General features: G+C 45.6%; 1 protein-coding gene across 1 annotated transcript in view; it reads left to right on the forward strand.

The window, feature by feature from the left end:
- Positions 1 to 11,917: 11,917 nt before the first annotated feature.
- bbs4 (Bardet-Biedl syndrome 4) overlaps positions 11,918 to 20,198 on the forward strand; it is a 39,760-nt gene continuing 31,479 nt past the window's right edge. The window contains exon 1 of the mRNA XM_084337236.1: positions 11,918 to 11,939. The gene's annotated coding sequence lies outside the window, so the exon portion shown is untranslated. The remainder of the gene's footprint in view (positions 11,940 to 20,198) is intronic.

Below are 20,198 nucleotides of genomic sequence, written 5' to 3' on the forward strand. Positions count from 1 at the left end.
TTTATTAACACATGTGCTGGGAAAGTAAGACAATTATTCAATAAGCAGACCACAGCCTGCCCATGCTCTAAAAGTCAGAAGTGTATTGTAATGCATGCTATTATATGCACACTTCTGTGCAGATACAACTCTGAAATAACATTTAAATCCTTTACCATGTTCAAAAATAGTATAATAATAGCATATTATGAGGTTATTGATGGATTTGTCAACTCCGTCAGCTTACACGTCAACTCCATCAGACACAAAATCTGATGGAATTGACGTCTGACAGAGTTGACAAAAGGGCACACATTTTCCCTCCAAGCCTGTATTGTGCACTACAGCTAGCTAGTTTTTTGGCAGTTGCTAGCTGTATTAATAATCTCACTGAAACACTTGAATTCAGTCCACTATTGTTTTTTAAAAGTATAATAACGGAGAGACGGTGTTGACATGTTCCAGCTGTGACCATCGGAATATTGACATTGTTTGTCTAAAATATCAAAAAGTGTAAAACTTACCAGACCATGGGTGGTAGTGTTGCATTCACCACATTCAGGGGAAGGAAAATGGGTCCTCAGGGATAGAGCTGGCCATGCTATTGCCTGATTTAATTAGGTTTATGAAAAGGTCTGACAGAGTTGACATAAACTGAGGACACAACTTTGATAGGTAGATTTCTATGGACAATATTATTTGACTTTCATGGCATGCATTGTTTTATACATGTATAACCCTTATCTTTGATTTGATATGTATGTTTTCACAAGTGGAGAGGTCTTTCAAGCTTTTTTGGGCTGGTCAATAATGTGACCCCTTGCTGAGGACAAGATAATTAACATGGGAGCTTCTAACCACAGATTATACATTTAAACAAATATCCCCCAAAAAACAAATATATGTGCTAAAACATAACATCAGTATACACAATACCTTTAGATGTAACTTTGTGAGTATATCACTCATTATGAATTTCTTTATTTTTTATATAAATTAGACTTTTCTATGTAGGACATGTTTTGTCCCAACTCTCAAGAATCAGTGATATATATATATTTTTTTTATCCACTTTTTCTCCCATTTTCTATATTTTCTCCCATCCCAATTTCGTATCATCCAATTCAACCCTCCCCTGTCACAAACGCTGTTTCTTGCCTCCCACAAGCCGGCTGCAATGTGGACTAAGTCATACATAGCACAAGTCAGTGGCGAGGAGTAACGCGTGGGAGGCTCACGCTGCCCCCGACACTTCCTGATTCTACTGCGCAGGCGCACCAACCGACCTGTAGGAGTCGCTGTCCACAACGCCCGATCCCCACCCATCAGTTTCCCACCCCCTAATACGGCCAATGTGTATTAGTACGGACGACCAACTGAAAGCAATGTGGAGCGCTGGGCTCGAACAGGCAAACCCAGCGTCTCCAGTATTCGTGGTGAGCGCCTTGCCCACTGCACCACGTAGCTGCCCTTATGATCACTTTTTCTTACACAGTACTGTATATTTGTATGTCTTGTATGTCATAAATGTCTTGAAGAATTGAAAATGGAGGACCCTGATGTAAACAAGATGAAAGTCTTTTTCTGATCTGCATCCTCTAGCAGTTGTTTGTATTGAGCCGTACTTGTAACGGTTCACCGTTCCCTGGCCAGACTGCATGTAGCTTATTCCCAGCGGAAGAGTGCGTCGCGTGCTTCCGCGTTTTCTCTGATTGGCCATGACGCCCATGTGACCGCGGCAGACAAACTCTAACCATAACCAGCTCCTTAACAGCGCCTAAACTTAACCCTTCTAACCTTAACCAACTCCGAAACAATGCCTAACCTTAACCTTAACCTTAACCATGCCTAACCTTAACCTTAATCATAACCAACTCCGAAAGAATATTACCATTCTCTAAGACAAACTCTAACCTTAACCAGCTCCTTAACAGCGCCACCATAACCAAGTCCGAAACAATGCTTAAAGTTAACATGCCTAAACTTAACCGGCGAAAGAATGCATGTTAAAAAAAAAAAAAAAAAAAAATTGAAGGGATTTGAACTTGTCACCAATGGACCGCAGGATCCGCAGCAAGGCAGCGCTGCCAGTTGAGCTAAGCGATCAAATGAAAAACATTGGGGATTACGGCTACATAATGCCGCAAGCTCTGCCGCTCCGCTCTGCAGCTGCCGCGCTGCCGCAGGGCGTGTCGCAGCCAATCAGGGAAAACGCGGAAGCACTCGGCAGCACTTTTCCGCTGGGAATAAGCTATAGGCGGCCAGACTCCCTCTCCTACTCCCCCTCCCCTCCTGTCCATCCTGGCGTGATTTTTTCCCGTAGCCTCTGTTTCCGACGACGCTCTCTGATTGACTAGGCCGCGTACAGCGAAGAAGAAAAGACCCTCTCTGATTGGTTTAGCTCCGAACGGTCTTTTCCGCCTTGTACATATTCTCTGCTTCGAAGTGGTTATGCTTAGGCATTCTTTCGAAGTGGTTATGCTTAGGCATTCTTTCGAAGTGGTTATGCTTAGGCATTCTTTCGACGTGGTTATGCTTAGGCATTCTTTCGACGTGGTTATGCTTAGAGTTAGGGTTAGGGTTAGCCAATAGGAGAGCGTCTTTTTCTTCTTCGCTGCAATGTCTTCGCTCACAGAGGCTACATTAAAAAATCACGCTCCATCCTGGCTTCATGAACTGCCAGCCTCTCAGAAACTGTCCTCTGCTGCCATCCTGTGGACTTCCGTCGCTACTACCTCTAGTTATGTTCACCCACTTCCTTGTCCTATCTGTCCTTTGTGATTTATGTACTTTCTGTCATGTCATTCCCTGCATTCTTGTCTGTCCTTAGTGATTAATGTACTTTGTCATGTTGTTACCCTGTGTGCTCCCGTGCTTTTTTTAGATGTGTATTCTTGTCTTTAGTGTTGTCTCCAATGTGTTTTGGCCTTGTGTTATCTTTAGTCCTTACCCCTGTGTGTTCAGTCTGTTTCTGTCCCCATGTGTGTCTCGTTTGCTGATTACCCTGCTGTGTCTCGTGTGTTAATTGTTCCCTCTATATATGCTGTGTGTTTCCTGTCCTCCATTGTCGGTTCATTGTTTCGGTTCCTGTTGATGTTTCATGTTTCATGTCACTTGTATCGAAGGTTATCCTATAACCCATAGGGATATCATTTCCATGCACATATTGTGCACGTGAAAAAGTTGACACATGCACGTCACTTGCACGTGACCACGCCTACTCCCGTGTGTTCCTACAAAACACAGGAAGTGGTCACGCTTACACGCATTCTTTTTTTTTGTAGCCGCATTTTGCGGAGACGCTCTCTGATTGGCCACTGACTGACGCTCTCTGATTGGCCACTGACATGTGCGCCCAATCGCGTGACGAGCTGTGTCTTTGCCCATTTCCGGGTCTAACAGCCTGCAAACTACCTAACACCTAGTTTATCACTGGTTAAGCTTAGGCGACCCTTTCGAAGTTGGTTAAGGTTAGAGTTTGGAATCAGGGCTGGTGTTCTATCGCCCTGCTCTAAGACAAACTCTAACCTTAACCAACTTCGAAAGAGTGCCTAAGCTTAACCAATGTAGAAACAGGCGTCACACGATTGGGCGCACATGTCACATGAAGTGGCCAATCAGAGAGCGTCTCCGCAAAATGCGGCTACGAAAAAAAATAACGCCGCTTACACCCTTCCAAGTCTGAATTCCATGCGTGAAAAACATCCAAGGGTCCTCAGGGCGCTGAAGAGCGAGATGCTCCTTCAGTATTCATATAACTAGGGTTATAGGATAACCTTCGTTATATTACATCTGGCTCGCGTCTCGCTCTGCCATTGAGATCAACGCGTGGATCAAATGCACCCCCTGAGGGCCCATAAGCCCCTGACCAGGGGGGGAGGGGAGTCCCGTCCACCCGCCCATCCTAACGAGGGGGGGGGGGGGGCAGTCAACTACAACCAACGTGCGAAAAAGTTAACCAGTTATCGGCCTGAATAGACAGGCACTCTGACCGCACCGAGAGAGCACACAGCTCACCCACGCGTTTAGCGGAGGTGATGGCCAGAAGGAACGCGGTCTTGAAAGACAGTCGATCCAATGGCGCCTGCTCAAGAGGCTCAAACGGGGTCCCAGCTCGGAGACAGAGCACATTCCACAGGCTTGAGACGCCGTGCGCCAAACAGGAAATGTCTCACGAGAGGGTGGCTGAACAGCGTTCTGCCCTCAAAGCCCACATGACAAGACGATATAGCTGCGGCGTATACCTTCACTGTCGAGGCCGACAGCCTATCCAGGATAGACTGGAGGAAGGACAGAACCGAGTCCAGGGGGCACGACACCGGGTCCAGGCCCCCAACCTCACACCACTCTTGAAACATACGCCACTTCCCTGCGTAAACCGCGGTAGTGGACGGAGCGTGCGCGTTCTGGATGGTGTTAACCACAGTAGAGTTAAGACGCATCCCCTCCAGATTCACCCTTTCAGCAGCCAAGCCATTAGAGGCTGCCCCAGAACAGGAGGCAGAAACAGTGTTTTGCGTTTTGTGTTTTGTGTTTTGCGGAACAGGCCACGGCGGGGCCACCAAGAGCTGAATCAGAGCCGGGAACCACACAGCTGTGCCCCGGTCCGGCGCGACCAGGATCAAAGTCCTGCGCTCCTGACGTACCCGCTCCAACAGCTGAGCTATCAGGTGTATGGGTGGGAACGCGTACAGAATCCCGGGGCGGCCACGGGTACATCGAGAAGGCATCCACTCCCAGAGAGGGGTTGTCCTTCTGACTGACCGAGAACCACAGAGGGCACTGGTAGGACTGACTGCTCGCAAACAGGTTCACCGCGGCCTCCCCGAATCGGTCCCAGACCTGCCTGACTATGTCTGGACATAGTCCCCACTCGCCTGGGTGGGGACCGCCCGCGACATCACGTCTGCACCCACATTCTCCCTGCCGGGGATGTGGAGAGCCCTCAGGCTGCACAGATTGAGAGACGCCCATAGCCAGAGTTCGACCGCCGCCCGGTGGAGACGGGGGGAGCGTACTCCTCCCTGTCTGTTGATATACGACGCCGACGTCGTGCTGTCCGCCCTGACCAGAACATGCTCGCCCACCACACGACACATTGATATGTAGTGCAGACCGGGCAGCATGGTCTTGCCAGCTGCCCCCTACTGCGTCGGTCTGACACGTCCCCCCCCATCCCGTGAGGGAGGCGTCGGTGAAGACCGTGACGTGTGATAGCCTGCTGCCCATGGGGACCCCGCTGGTGAGGGTCCCAGGCCCCCCCCCAGTGGGCGAGGTCCCCCAGTACTGACATGGGAACCTTCAGCTGCTTCCACTTGCCTCTCACAGGGTCTATTTTCATATTGAAAAACCACCTCTGTATCCTCCTCATGAAGAGGAGGCCAAGAGGGACCACAGTTTGAGCAGATGCCATCATACCGAGCAGGCGCATCACGGACAGCGCCGTAACTTCCAGAGCGCGCCGAGAATATCCTCTCACCGCCACTCTGAGAGGGTTGCCCTCATAGACCTTGAGCTTAAAATTAAGCCCAAGTACTCCACCTGTTGACTGGGAAGAGGAGTACTCTTCTTCCAGTTCACAGCAAAACCCAGGCTGGTGAGGAGTTCCACCACCTGCCTGGTATGAGACCTGGCGATCTCCTCTGACCGGCTGAGGACCAGAATGTCGTCTAGGGTAGAATACAATTTGTATCCCCTGATGACGCAGAGGTCCCAGCGCGGTCTCTACGCACTTGGTGAAGGTGCGAATAGCCAGAGAGTAGCCGAACGGCAGCCTCTGGTACTCGTACACTATTCCCTGAAAACAGGAAGCGTAGGTATTTCCCGTGAGGAGGGAAGATCGGGATGTGAAAATATGCATCCTTCAGGTCTATGGAGGTGAACTAGTCTACCACTCTGCCAGCGCATAACAGGTGTTTGACGGTCACATTCTGAACCTTCCATGGGACAGGTCCAGTATGGGTCTGACACCCCCCCGATTTCTCGGGCACCAGAAAATATCGGGAGTAAACGCCACTCATCGCGTCCTCCCATGGGACCACGAGGATGGCCTGCTTCGCCGACAGAGAACGGATCTCGTCGGCCAGAGCTGTCACTGCCGCGGACTCTGACAATAGAGTCTGTATCAAACCCAAAAACAGAGGGTGGGGGTGTGCAAACTGTAACACAAGCCCCACCCTCAGCGTTCTCTCCATCCACACCGACATATGGCACTTCTGTAGCCATACGTGGTAAAAATCCCAAAGCGCCCCCGCTGCCAACTGGCGCTGGACCGCTAAGAATCGTAGACAGGTGGCCCAGTCCCTCCCGCTGTGCATTGCAAACCCCGGTTTCGCCAACCGCGCAAGCAAGGTATCTCACGGAGTCGGGATTTTGCACCCTGACTCTACCAACAAGGCAATTGCACCCAAGGGGGGACCCCGACAGAAAGGGGCGGTCTGACACGGGTGGAGCGATCATCACCCCTGATGAATGAGGTAGTGCCCCCGCTGAGCATTGTCCCGTTTTTGCACAGAAATGTACTTGCTGGGGATAGCCTGCTCTGCGGCTGGACATGCATGGTGTGTGGTCCTCACACTGCCCGATAGGGTGGGTCTCTACACACCGTAGCCCTGTAGTGATATTACTACCACCCAAATTACATGTGCCTGACTCACTACCGCTGCTAGGATTGGAAGTCCGGACGGGGGAGGCACTAATGTAATACCCGGCCTGGCGAGGGCGGGGCTGGGGGAACCCACGCTGCAACCTCCTTGGGCCTAGGGGTTCCCACTCTGACAAAAAAATTTAGATACAGGGAACCCTGCTCCGTCGTCACATACAACACCAGGCTCACCAAACGCACACGCAGGACGTGTGGTGCGGGAGCCTCCTGACAGTACAGCATTCTCATAGACAGACCCAAGCCTAGCTAGCAGCTGGATATCAGCCCCTGTCTTCATTAGAAGCGATATGTGGGGCCGCTTGCGCTTCACTGGAAGAACGCGGCCCGCAGCCAGAGGAGCCCTGAATCCCGTAGTGTAGCGGGGGGGAATGAACGGAGAGCTCGCTAGACACAGCTAGATGGCAACGCTTTTTTAGGGCCCGCCCATCTAATACAGCCGATCCCTCGGCCGCCGAGGGCTGTCGGCACCGTGATAGCCTGTTCTCTTTGTTTCCAGGTTATCTCAGGCGGGGGACACATGGCCACCGGTCGGGGGTCTCGCAGCAGCCGCTGGCGAGACCGTGCTCTCACCTCTGACTGCACGGTGTGGGGCGGCGTGGGGCCCCGGTCAAAAGCCGCCCGCGGCTCCGTCGACAAACCAAAAAGTCCATCCACGGAGAGGGGGGCCCTGAGGAGGAGAATTCTCCTCTCCTCCTCCAGGGGAGACTGCTCCAACCACAGATGTCTGTGAATAGGAGTCGACAGCATCCTAGCCCCCCCCGCGGTTATTGCCTGCGGCTGAATAACCTCAAAACCCTGCGCGATGGTTTTGACGTTAGCTGGCCCTAAGACCCCATCACCAACACCATTTTCGACAGAAAAGCAGCCAATTGAGCAATGTTATTAGTTGCTGCTAAATTCTGTACTGCGGCGGTATAAGCCTCATCAGCCCACTCAGCCACCTGCCGGGCCGACTCGCCCCTTGGCGTCGGCTTCCGGGGCGGGATACCGCTCTACCATGTCAGGGCAAAGGACCGATGCCACCTGCTTCTCTAAGCACGGCACACCTGTCCTGAGCCCCGTCGTCAGACCGTCCACCCGTGTAAAGGGTAGAAAAGCCTCAGCCAGACCCGCAACATTAGATACCGTTTGACCTTCAGTAATGTAATGGTTAAGCGGTGGGAAAACTGAACACAGCCCCGGCGGGACACATGGGAGCGGCGTCCCAAAAACAACAGAATTAGCAGTAGCTGCGCGCGCGCCATGATCATTGGAAAAACATTTAACAATGTGTCATGTTGACCACATTCACCCGCGCTATCACACCGCCCGGTTGTCTCACGGGACAACGAGCAGTAGTGAAAATGCTAGTACTACGAGTTGCCGCTGACGCCCCTATCTGTGCGCGCCGTGGCTCGACCGCCGAACGCCGCGCCAAGTCCCTCGGTTCACTGTCAGGAATCGAGGAAAGTTCAGTATAGGGTCGCCGTTCCGTATGGACGCGCCGACGAGGAACCGGGGGCTGGGGAAACTCTGGCGAAAGTCCAACATGCTTCAATTTCTCCCTTCGCTTCATAATAACGTTCCACTGGTTGAAAGTGCATATGAACAAATCCACGCGTGGAAAAAGATGAGGAAGGGTGTAAGCGTGACCACTTCCTGTGTTTTGTAGGAACACACAGGAGTAGGCGTGGTCACGTGCAAGTGACGTGCATGTGTCAACTTTTTCACATGCACAATATGTGCATGGAGATGATATCTCAATGGCAGAGCGAGACGCGAGCCAGAGGTAATATAACTGCTTTCTTCCTGCCCTCGTGTTGCTGCTCCCATTCGTTTCCTTGTCGTTGGTTTTCAGTAAGTCTAGTTTTCAGTTGTTTCCATCTTTGTTTTTCGTGTTGCAGTTCGTTGTTTGTTAGTGTTTATTTGTAGTCAGCTTTTACCCTTTTTTCCTTGCCTGTGTAGCCGGTGTGATCTTGTCTGCGTTGTGTTTTAGTCGATTCGACCCCTGTTAAGGGATCGCCCTGAGTGGGAGTTGAACCCCGGACGCCCGCGTCGCGGGCGGCATCACAGACCACTAAGCAAGAAGTGAATTCACTTTTTGCTTCCGGGTCTGGATGCTTCTGGGGAGTGAGTTTACTTGCAGTACCGCTTACCATCCACAGCCACGTCACTACTTGTACCCGTGACTGTGGATATACTGCGGTACCTCCGTTACACTCACCCCCCTAAACTCACTCCACCCAGGGCATCCGGGTCTAACGGCACCACATGTAGCCGTGTGATCTTGTCTGCGTTGTGTTTTAGTCGATTCGACCCCTGTTAAGGGATCGCCCTGAGTGGGAGTTGAACCCCGGACGCCCGCATCGCGGGCGGCATCACAGACCACTAAGCAAGAAGTGAATTCACTTTTTGCTTCCGGGTCTGGATGCTTCTGGGGAGTGAGTTTACTTGCAGTACCGCTTACCATCCACAGCCACGTCACTACTTGTACCCGTGACTGTGGATATACTGCGGTACCTCCGTTACACTTGCTTTGCAGAGGTTTTTTGTTGTGCCCTTTTTGTACATGCTCTCTTTGTAAGATATTCTTTGTTTTGTTTGCTGCTGCCTTCACTAAGTAAAAGCTCATTTTGATTACACTTCACCCCTGGCTCCACGTCTCGTCTGCCTATTCTCTCCTCGTCCTGTTCAGCAATTGGGTCCTCGACAACACTATCCCTAAAAGTACTGTATTGTACCCATTCTGCAATCTGTTAATTAAGTTTTCAATCAATCACTTCACATTCTCTACTGTTCACTAGTTTCACCATATTTAACTTACTGCGTTGAAGTCTGGGGAAATAATTATAAATGCTCATTACACCCATTAACCATCCTACAGAAAAGAGCTGTGTGCATCATTCACAAGGTTGGATATCTGGAACATACTCATTCATTTTTCTTACAGTAAAAATTATAAAAGAATTACTGATATTGTAATGTATCAAACTGCACAAATAATGTACAAAGTAAAAAATTATAAACTCCCAGGAAATATTCAAAGACTGTTGCAAGATGGGGGTTACAATTTAAGGGGAACATTTAATTTCAAAAGATACAGTTTTCAAACGACCATTTCAATATGCGGAGTAAAATGACGGAACGGTCTGATTGTGGAGTTAAAGCAATGTCAAAACATAAAACAGTTTAAAATAAAATACAGTCAAATGGTGCATATGTAGGTATATATGTATAAAAAATGGCTAGAGGAACTTTACAGGGTAACATACAGTTTGGCAAATATTAATAAGGTATTATTAAAAAATGTATTATTAAACTAAGTTCATTTTCAATATAAGTCTAGTAATGTATGAATTAGTAAATAAAATATGTTCTGATGAGTATATAGGGGTGGGATTAAATAAGTGTATGCTTCTTCCCACTCCTTTTCAAATATGTAAATGACAAAAAAGGTTTTTTTGTTTGTTCTTTGTTATTTTTTATTGATTTTTTTTTAATATTTATTATTTGAACGGCTTAAGGCTATATATGTACTTGATGTTTGTTTGTTATGTTGCATATTTGAAATAAACTTCAAACAAATAAAAAAAAATCAAATCACCACGGAGCTAGCCTTCCTCACCAGCTTGTTCAGTTTGTTGGTGTCCCTCGAGTTGATGTAGCCCCCCCAGCATGCCACAGCATAGAAGAGGACGCTTTTTACTGAAGACAGTAGGCTACTGCTGATTTAATGTACCTGACAGACCGATATCGACATGCTTCAGCCAGGATCAGGGCTACAGGGCTCCAGACAGGATCAGAGCTACAGGGCTCCAGCCAGGATCAGAGCTACAGGGCTCCAGACAGGACCAGAGCTACAGGGCTCCAGACAGGACCAGAGCTCCAGGGCTCCAGACAGGATCAGAGCTACAGGGCTCCAAATAGGACCAGAGCTACAGGGCTCCAGACAGGACCAGAGCTACAGGGCTCCAGACAGGATCAGAGCTACAGGGCTCCAGACAGGATCAGAGCTACAGGGCTCCAGACAGGACCAGAGCTACATGGTTACAGTCTCAAGGTAATTCTATAGTAATGATTATACTGGGTGGTAGAGCAGTCACCTGGTAATCCGGAGGTTCCCTGTTCGATTCCCACTCCTCCCGGGCACCTTCCAAGTTAGTATTGCATGGTTGCCATCAGTGTGTGAATGTGTGAGTGAATGGGTAAAATGTGAGGAACAAATTGTAAAGCGCTTTGGATAAAAGTGCTATATAAATGCACCATTTACCATCTACAGTATTTACTGTGTTGGGCCGCAGAGCTAGTGATCACCAGGTTTCTGTTAGAGGACCTAGCTCATCCGGGGACCATCGTTCTCTCCTCTCTGAGGTTGATGACATTCGAACCCCCCTTTTCTGTCTGGGTCTCCCATGGGTGCAGCTGTCTACTCTCTACAGCTCACGGCAGCAAGGACCGACTGTTTTGCGACTTTTACCACATATGGCAACAAAAATGCAATAAAGTGGGATGGTTAGAGAGAACGCTGAGTCTGGGGCTCGTCCCCATCCTCCATCCACTGGCCTGAACCCTACTCTGTTATCAGACCCTGCTGCTGCAACAGCCCTGGCCAATGAGATTATATCTCTGTTGGCAAAGCAGGTCATCATCACCAAGAAGTACCAAATATTTATTGGTACTCAAGAAAACTGGGGGAACCAGACCCATAATTGACCTATTCTCACTCAATCGACTGATTGCAGTGAAATTGTTCAGAATGTCATAAAACATCTGCTGTATGCAGTCAGGGAGGGAGACTGGGTCATATACCCATAGAAAATACACGAGTCTTGGTTTTCTTAGCAAGACAGCTCTAACCACTTTGATAGGAAAACAGTGCTCAATATAAAGCTCCTACCTTTCAATCTGAATAGCTCAAAAGAAAGTTCTGCAAGTTCATTGTAGTTTTTGTAGTTATAAGGGGGGACATCCCAAACCATTGCTGCATAACAACAGAGAAAGAAAGACAATTAATTGGGGGGGGGGGGTATAATCTATAGATATTTCACAATATTTCATCATTAATACAGGATTTTTTTTTAAATGTTAGCTCACAAACACAGATGATAATAATAAGCAATGGGTGGCACGTTTTGATATCTGATAGCATGCAACATGTAGTCAACTTGTCTTTTGAACTATACGACCACAACTATGAACTTAGGTACTGTCTGTCACTAGAGGGAGCTGCTTTCCTCCTTCCTACTCTGTATCCATAGCAACAGCTTCTTCAGTTATCCTACCATGCAAGATGGCTGAAGGGGAACATGTATCGGCGGTGAGTGAGATACTGTAACTGTCAAGCGTGTTTATACGTGGTTTATATAACGTTAACGCTGCCTCGTCTGTGGATATTATGTCAATTGCAGCTTTCTTAAAACGCCATATGTAACGTTAATGCTGGCTATATAACAGTGCTCATTATGCATTACCGTCGTTAAGTCGGAGCTAATGCTAATAATAACTTCCCTTGCAATCAAATTCTAGCTAATCTCTCTTTCGACGTCTAACTTAGGCTAACAGCTTGTGCGCGTTGACCATAACAATGCTTAAAGAGTCGGCTAACTATCTACTGTAACGTAATACTGCCATAAATGTCATGTATGTTGTGTATGTCATAAATGTCACTATGAATTGAAAATGGGGGACCCTGATGTAAACAAGACAAACGTCTTTCTCTGGTCTGCATGCCCTTAACAATTGTATGTATTGAGCCGTACTGTATTGTACCCATTCTGCAATCTGTTAAATAAAGTTTTCATTCATTCATTCATTCACGTTACCAAGGTGGTAAGTCCTTGGACTTTACCTGCTGCAGTTGTGACGTAAAGCTCGGTAGCTAACCGTTAGATGTTAAAAGTAAGTAACTGTTGCTGAATTGAAAGTGGGTGACCCTGATGTAAACAAGACGAAAGTCTTTCTCTGGTCTGCATCCCCTTAACAATTGTATGTATTGAGCTGTACTGTATTGTACTGTACCCATTCTGCAATCTGTTAATAAAGTTATCAATCAATCAATCAATCAATCAGTTCCTCCCTAGCTCTAACCAGAGCTCGCATTGCTCTGTAGCTAGCGGGGCTTATACAATTATTCAAAACTCACTACTACTGTGAGTCTGAGAGAGAGAACGAAGATAAAGTAATTTCCACGAAGCTTGGAGTCAGCCAGTGGTTCTCAACAGGGAGGCCTCAATGAGCTGTCAGCTGGGCCTTGATATGATTAAGAAATGATTGAAAACATGCATTCAATAAATTAAAAAAAAAACACACAAAGCAAGAAAATAATATTATGGTAATAGCATTTTTTACTCTGACGATTTAGATCTATTTCCTACTTACCAAATTATGTTGATTGGTAGACCTTTCTCAGCACAATCCATGCTGTTTCTCAGTACCTTCGGCTAGGTAGCCACAAACTAATACAAAGTCAATGGGGTCAAGCTCCTGACCTGTCTGTACAAGCTGACTGAAGCTAACTGAAATTTGCTGCACACAAAGTAGATTTCAATTTCAACTTCAGCTATAGAATAGCTACCCACCATAGGTAACATTAAATATCTAATAGTGAGCTGATGACGTTAATGTGACGCTACAATGTGTAATTCTTAATCAGTCTACTGTGAGCAAGTTTCATTGACTGATTTAGTGGTTATTCTACATGGTCCCCATTGCCAGTAGATAGAGAAATAAATTCCATTTGAGCTTCTCTGATTGGTTAGAAAAGAGACCACCTGTGAAACTTTAGTAGCCTCTATGAAAATTCAAACCAAAACTTTTGTGATAGAATACTGTGCACATTGTTGCTCTCACTAGTTCAGCCTGCACCAATGACAACACAAGACAAGACAAGAATGAGGTACAAAGTATTTATTGGCAATATGAGAATGAAGCATGGCCAGATGGTAGAGGGATCGATATTAGAGATGGGCATGAGTAATCAATTACCCAAGTACTCGCGGTTTCAACTGAACACAAGTGGTTTTTGAGGGTGCTTGATTTTTTAGTTTTTGCTTGTTTGTGCCACTGAAACATAAATCTGGCTCTGAAATCCTGTGAGGCATGAGTTGTTGCAGGAAGACAACACTGCTAGCAGTATCGCAAAGAGTTGTTGTGATAGAGTACAGCTGGCTTGGCGACGGCGTGAAAAGCGGCGGTTCGTGTTTGTGCATTTCCAAGTTGCATTTCCAAGTTGTGTGTGTGTGTGACTCAGCGCAATATCTTGTTATTGCTGCTGCTATGTGCTTTAAGAAACATGGCATGGATGCACGGGGTGTAGTGTACGCTTGACTAGGTCTGATGTAGGGGTGTAAGGTACGCGTATCCGTACCGAACTGAACCGTTTCAGTGTGTAGTGTACCGTACACTCATGGGCGGAGTTTATGGGGGTGCAGGGGGTGCATTGCACCCCCTGGTGGCCGGGGGTGAAATTGCCTTTTTTTATTTTTATTTTAATTTTTTTTTTATCAAGATTATTTTTATTTTAATAAAATTATAATAATTGTGAGAAACAAATCTGAATTCTATTATGTTTTGTTTTACAATACATTCATTTTATAGTAGTAATCATGTCACATTATAAGGCGAACCTTCTGTAGTGTGGCAGTGAAAGGGTTAACGGCAACGCACGGCCAGCAGCAGCAGCAGCGCGATACAAAGCCACTTATTCTGAGATGATAATTAATGTATCTGGATAACCAATGCACGAATTTTGTCGAGGCAGGTAGCGTTATTTCGGGAAAATTGATATCTATAGCCTGGTATATTTTTCGTCCACGAAAAATGGAGGCTGTAATAATTATTATTGCTCGAGAGTCTCTATGAATAATAATAATTAGAGCCTAAGTCAGTTAAAAATGATCCCCCGTAGTGCTGTGTGTGTGAGTGTGTGTGTGTGCTGCTGTACTACCTAAATAAAAAAAAAAATTAGGGGTTAGGGCATTGTAAAAACGCTAAAATAATAAAATAAAGGTCAAAAAAAATCGCGCGCGCCCGCGCGGGTATAGGTCGCCAAGCAGTCGCACCCCCTGGCGTCAAGTTCAAACTCCACCTATGCGTACACTATAACTATTAATTATTAATTTCAATATAGAATATTTGTTGACAGCCCTACAAGTACAATTAGTTACTGCACACTACATCGCCCCTGAGTGGAACATGGAAAGCCAAACTTTCCCCCACTGTACCGAAAACCCGTACCGAACCGTGACTTCAAAACCGAGGTACGTACCGTACCGTGGTTTTTGTGTACCGTTACACCCCTAGTCTGATGCATAGGGAGTGAGCAAGGGGGGGAAGCAAGGGGAGTCGAGTGCAAGGGATGAGGGCCACGACCCATCATTGCGCTGTGGTATGGCAACTGGCAAGCCCCCCATCTGACCGAATGGAAGGGAGAAGAGTTACTATATAGGGAGCAGGGAGGGAGGGTGGGTTGCAAAGCCCAATGATACAGATGTCTCTGGCAATGACAGAATAACTATGGTAAGAATATGGAACATTGATAGCTTTTGTGATAATCACAGGTAATGGCGATGGCATTGGTGAGAATACACATGGAGTTTCTTTGCAAACATAACAAACATGTTCCACACATTCAAGGAACTCATATAATTCACTATCTTAATGATAATCACATCAATAAACTGTGCAAGACCTTCTGTTGCGGCAGTAGGCTGTCATAAACAAGCCGCGCCGAGGGGCTAAGCAGAGGACGTCCAGAATATGCTATTCAAGCCTTTATTCCTTCGCTTCATGAAACAAACAAAATACACTTAATTACATACACTAATATACTGATACTGATGCGTTCTAATGATACTATCTTGCGTTCATGGTCACGTTCCTATAAACTATCTTGCGTTCTTGCGTTCAAAAGAAATGATGCGCTCCAGTCCCCTCTTTCCGTCAAACTGTCAACCCAGTGAAAAGTGAATGAAATTCCATAAGAACACTCCCATTACCGCCACGCCCACCACCTAAAGTGACAGTACAACTAATAATACAACACCAAAGATAATACTGAAACTTACATTACGGCTCCTACACCTCCTTCTATCACCTCCAGGCTGGACTGTTGCAATGCACTCCTCATTGTGATCCCTAACAAGAACATCCAGAACCGCCAGTATATGCAAAACTGTGCTGCTAGGATCCTGATGAGTGTTTTTAAATGCAACCACATCACCCCCTTCCTCAAATCACTCCACTCAGTGGCTTCCTGTCTCTCTCAGGTTTGAGTACAAGGTCTCCCTCACCTACCAGTGCATCCATGGTAATGCCCCCCCCCCCCCCCCCCCCCCCCCCCCCCCCCCACCTCAAGGAACTTCTCACTCCACAAACCGCCACACATAACCTCCATTCTAGAACTGCCAACTTTGTCAAACGGTTTCTCAAACTTTCTTTGTTCGGTTGCTCCCAGTCTGTGGAATGCTCTCCCCAACCATCTGAGGACACCACAGATGTGTGGATGCTTTTTAAACGTGGCTTAAAACCCCACCTTTTTAGTAGAGCTTTATTTTAGATTCTGATATGTTTCTTTTGTTGCAATACATGTTTTTAACCTGTAGCACTTTGAGATTGTCAAAATTGATTATTATTATTATTATTATTATTATTATTATTATTATTGTAAAGAGGTGTGTGTGTCATGATGCTGGCTTCCTCCTGAAATAAATGTATATACCATGATTAGTGGCCAGTCTGTTCCATAATTTATTTTCTTTGTTGACAAAACCCAGCCTGTGCTTTAGCTCCACCTATTTTATAAACCTATGCATTAACAAAAAATAAATCCTGTGAATTACATTAATATTGTGTTGTCAGAACAGTATTATGTTTGTATGTGAAGTGTACCTACCTTGTTAAACAACAATGTTGTTGAATTGTAAGTATTACAATTACATTGTAATCCATGCACAAAAACAATATTTTTTTCAGCAAATCTCTTACTTTGAACAATATTGTGCCAGTAAGGCAGTTCAATGTTTATACTAGGGATGTACCGATCCGACTTTTTCAGTCCCAATACAGATACCGATACCTGGGCAGTACCGATCCGATACCCATTGTTGAATTAATAAACTGTATGCCTCACTGTGTGGAAGAGACTGGGATCATTCTTTTGTGCAAGGCAACATCAGGCTTGACTTAAAACGTTACTTTGCTAACTTAGTGAAACAAAATGTAACAAATGAACACACAGATATAAATGTCATCTGTACATGTGCTATGTAGCACTTGAGGAAGCAGAAGCGAAACGCGTTGTGCAATAAAAAAAGCAAAAACCAGTCCTGAGGAGTGTGCGGCCCCTTCTTTTGAAGGTATTCTTCTTTTAGCTTTATATATATATATTGTAATCAAATGTATTGAATAAAGCATTAAAAAAAAGTTAATTATCCCAGATACCCAATCTAGCTATTTTAGTCATATTGGGGCAGATATCCGATATCAATATCAGATCGGTGCATGCATCCCTAGTTTATACGTGACAGGACTTTCGTTTTGTTTGTTTGTTTACATTGGCGACGTGTGGCCCTCTAATGGTCAGAATAGTTATGCATCTTTAACTCATTCACTGCCAACAACGATTAAACTCGTTATTGGCCACCAATCGTTGGATGCCAACAACGAGTATACTCGTTGTTGTGAAGGATCAGATTAAACCGAATATGTATATTTATTTATATATATATATTTAATTGTATTTGTATATCGTTTGATATCCCCTGTATATTCCTTGTACAATATGCATTGAATATCCCTGTTTCTACTAAACAGCCCATAATAGTTTCATTCTACCATTGGACGAGAACCTGGCGCCAGGTTGCCATACCCCTAGGTCCAAGTTCAATCGTGCCGCCTAACATGTCGAGGCAACCCCCGGTTCCGCGCAGTAATATGCCGGGCGAAATACGAATGGTACTATTTGTTCATAGCGCATATATATATGGCGCTCGTAAAGTAGAACTTTCTTTTAGTCCAGTTCTTTACCCTCCAACAGAGTGACAGACGCAAAGGCCTCCCCACGACCCACGTGCGGTGTAGTAGGGCCTACTTGGCCCAGAATAGGCATTGAGATATCGTGTAGATTAATAGTTGAATGGTCATAGTTTGGCACCATACCGTCGAGTTGGACGTATTCTATTAAGCTAATAATAGTCTATTTATGTATGGTGCATCGTTCGGTTCGAGTTCTACAGTTATCAGTACCCCCATCGTTCCTGACGTTATCTGGACGCTTATCCAGGCTGGTCAGACCCCTAGTGGTGATTGCATCCGAGGAGCTCCGGGTCAAGAGCGACTGGACCTGTATATTGGATTACTCTACCCGACGACGGCGAGCCTTCCACGGCTCTTGGATTATGCTTTGTGTGCTTTGATTATTCCATGGATAAAGGCCAACACTGTCGAGTGTTGGAATTACCCCCCGGAGAGGACTCCAGGTGAGGCGGCGCTCTACACGTGAGGTCGCACCACGTCTCTCCGTTGTGGACCGGCAGATACCGTTCCACAGAGGGTCCAGCTGTATTCGTCTGCGGCCCGAGGTTCTGTGGGCACTGTGTCTAAGACTTTGGATTCTCCCAAGACACCGTCGGCCAGATGGGATACCGCCAGCGGCTTCTCTAACCCCCCCCTCCTACTGTCTTACAACCAGCGGGACCCCCCCCCCCCTTAGTGTATCCAGCTATAATCATTTAAGTACCATCGCTATCGTTTCCTAAATATTCCAGGTTGTATACTTACTCCCTGCGCAACCAGAGATTGGACATTCAATGTTGATTTACCTACGAATACTAATTTGCCATAAAAGTGCATATTCAATATTTCAAATCATAAATGTAATTAAGTGAATGTTGTATACACCTTTTGCTGTATTAAATATTCGATTTGGTACATTTGTGTTGGTTCGTTTCATCAGGTGGGAAAGTGTTCATCATACTTATATCTTGTACTGGGTGGCCAGAAGTTAAAGTACATGAGGTGGTAGTGGTATTAAATATCATATCTAACAATACAGTCAGGGAATTGTACCCCTCAGCTACACTCGTTATTTGCTTGTTTTTTCTTTTAATCGATATTTCCATTCATTATCCATCCAGGAAGCCTGGTGTTATCATGGGGCTGAGTCTGAGATCACTAAAGTGCAATACCGGCACTTTATCGTATCGAGCACCATTTGAAACCTTGTGTATTGGGCTGTGCCACATGCTAAACGCTCTGGGCGCTCTTTTCTACTAACATGAACCTAGGGCTTCACCCGATCGCATTGAATCGTTTTTGGGACCCCCGATTCATTATGCTGTGGTGGGTTATGTTGTGGGCCAAATGGACATACGATCTACCAGATGGCAATCAAATAATTGGAATATTCTTTTTGGAATCCCACCGGCCACAGGTAAGAGCAATTTAACGTCAATTTTAGCTTGATTGTGCCTTGTTTTCATAGCCATTGCCCTGATCAGCATATGTTGTTGTAATAACGAATGGCGTTATTGACAATCAATTAATCAGAAACGACCCCCCCCCCTTTCATGCATTCATGATGGAACATAATACCAATCATATGCATTTGATTTTTTAACTGTAGCGTTTGTAGGGACGAAATGCCAATGGATTTAGTATAATACACGTCGCTGGCTATTACTAGCCTCCCAGGAATTACCCTAGATCGCTCTAAAACCATACTTAGGCCTAACAAAATAAATTGTTTGGTTCCTGTTGGTTGTCAGTTAAGGCCATGGGTAGGTAGGGAATTTATTTTATAAAATCTTTTATTAAAAAAATGTCCACAGCGACTATGGATAGGGAATTTCTTTATTTAATTAAAATTTTCACAACAACATGGATGCATGTACTCTGCCAGCATTATCCATAATACTAAAGGTTAAAATACAAAGACACTGTACTACAAAAGTACAATGTACAAAGGTAGTACTATTAAAAATGCCACCCCTAAATACTACTCACTAAATATCCTGACGTCAGAGAGCTGTGCAAATATTGTGAAATACTTGCGTTTTTATATATTCTCATTATTGACATGGACTGCACTTTTTTACTAAGATTTAACTCAACTTTATTGTTTAAAAAAAGAAGAAAAAAAAACGATTGAAATATATATATTTTTAAACTCATAAAATAAATTTGGGTCGCACCTAAATCGGCAGCTTCGGTCACCAACCGGAACCAAACAATACATTTAGCATGGCCTTATATTCACCATGGTATATGTATGGATGTATGGATGTAAAAATAAAAAATAAATCACATATTGAACGATAGATACTCGATGTCAAATGGGCCATAATATTGCACCCATAGCTAGAATATAGAATATAGTTATAGCCCTGCAAACAAGGTGACGGACTCCATTGGTTTAATGCGTGGCAGCGCATAGCCATATCCCGGTAACAGCGTGGCAGCCATGAGTTAATGTGACTTTCATTTTGCTATAGCTTAACTCATTCCCCGCCAACAACGTTTATACTGTATACGTTATTGGGCGCCATCCTTTGAACGCCAACCACGTATATATATATAT

The sequence above is a fragment of the Notolepis coatsorum genome, assembly GCF_963971535.1.
Source record: "Notolepis coatsorum genome assembly, chromosome: 20".
Taxonomy (NCBI): Eukaryota; Metazoa; Chordata; class Actinopteri; order Aulopiformes; family Paralepididae; genus Notolepis; species Notolepis coatsorum.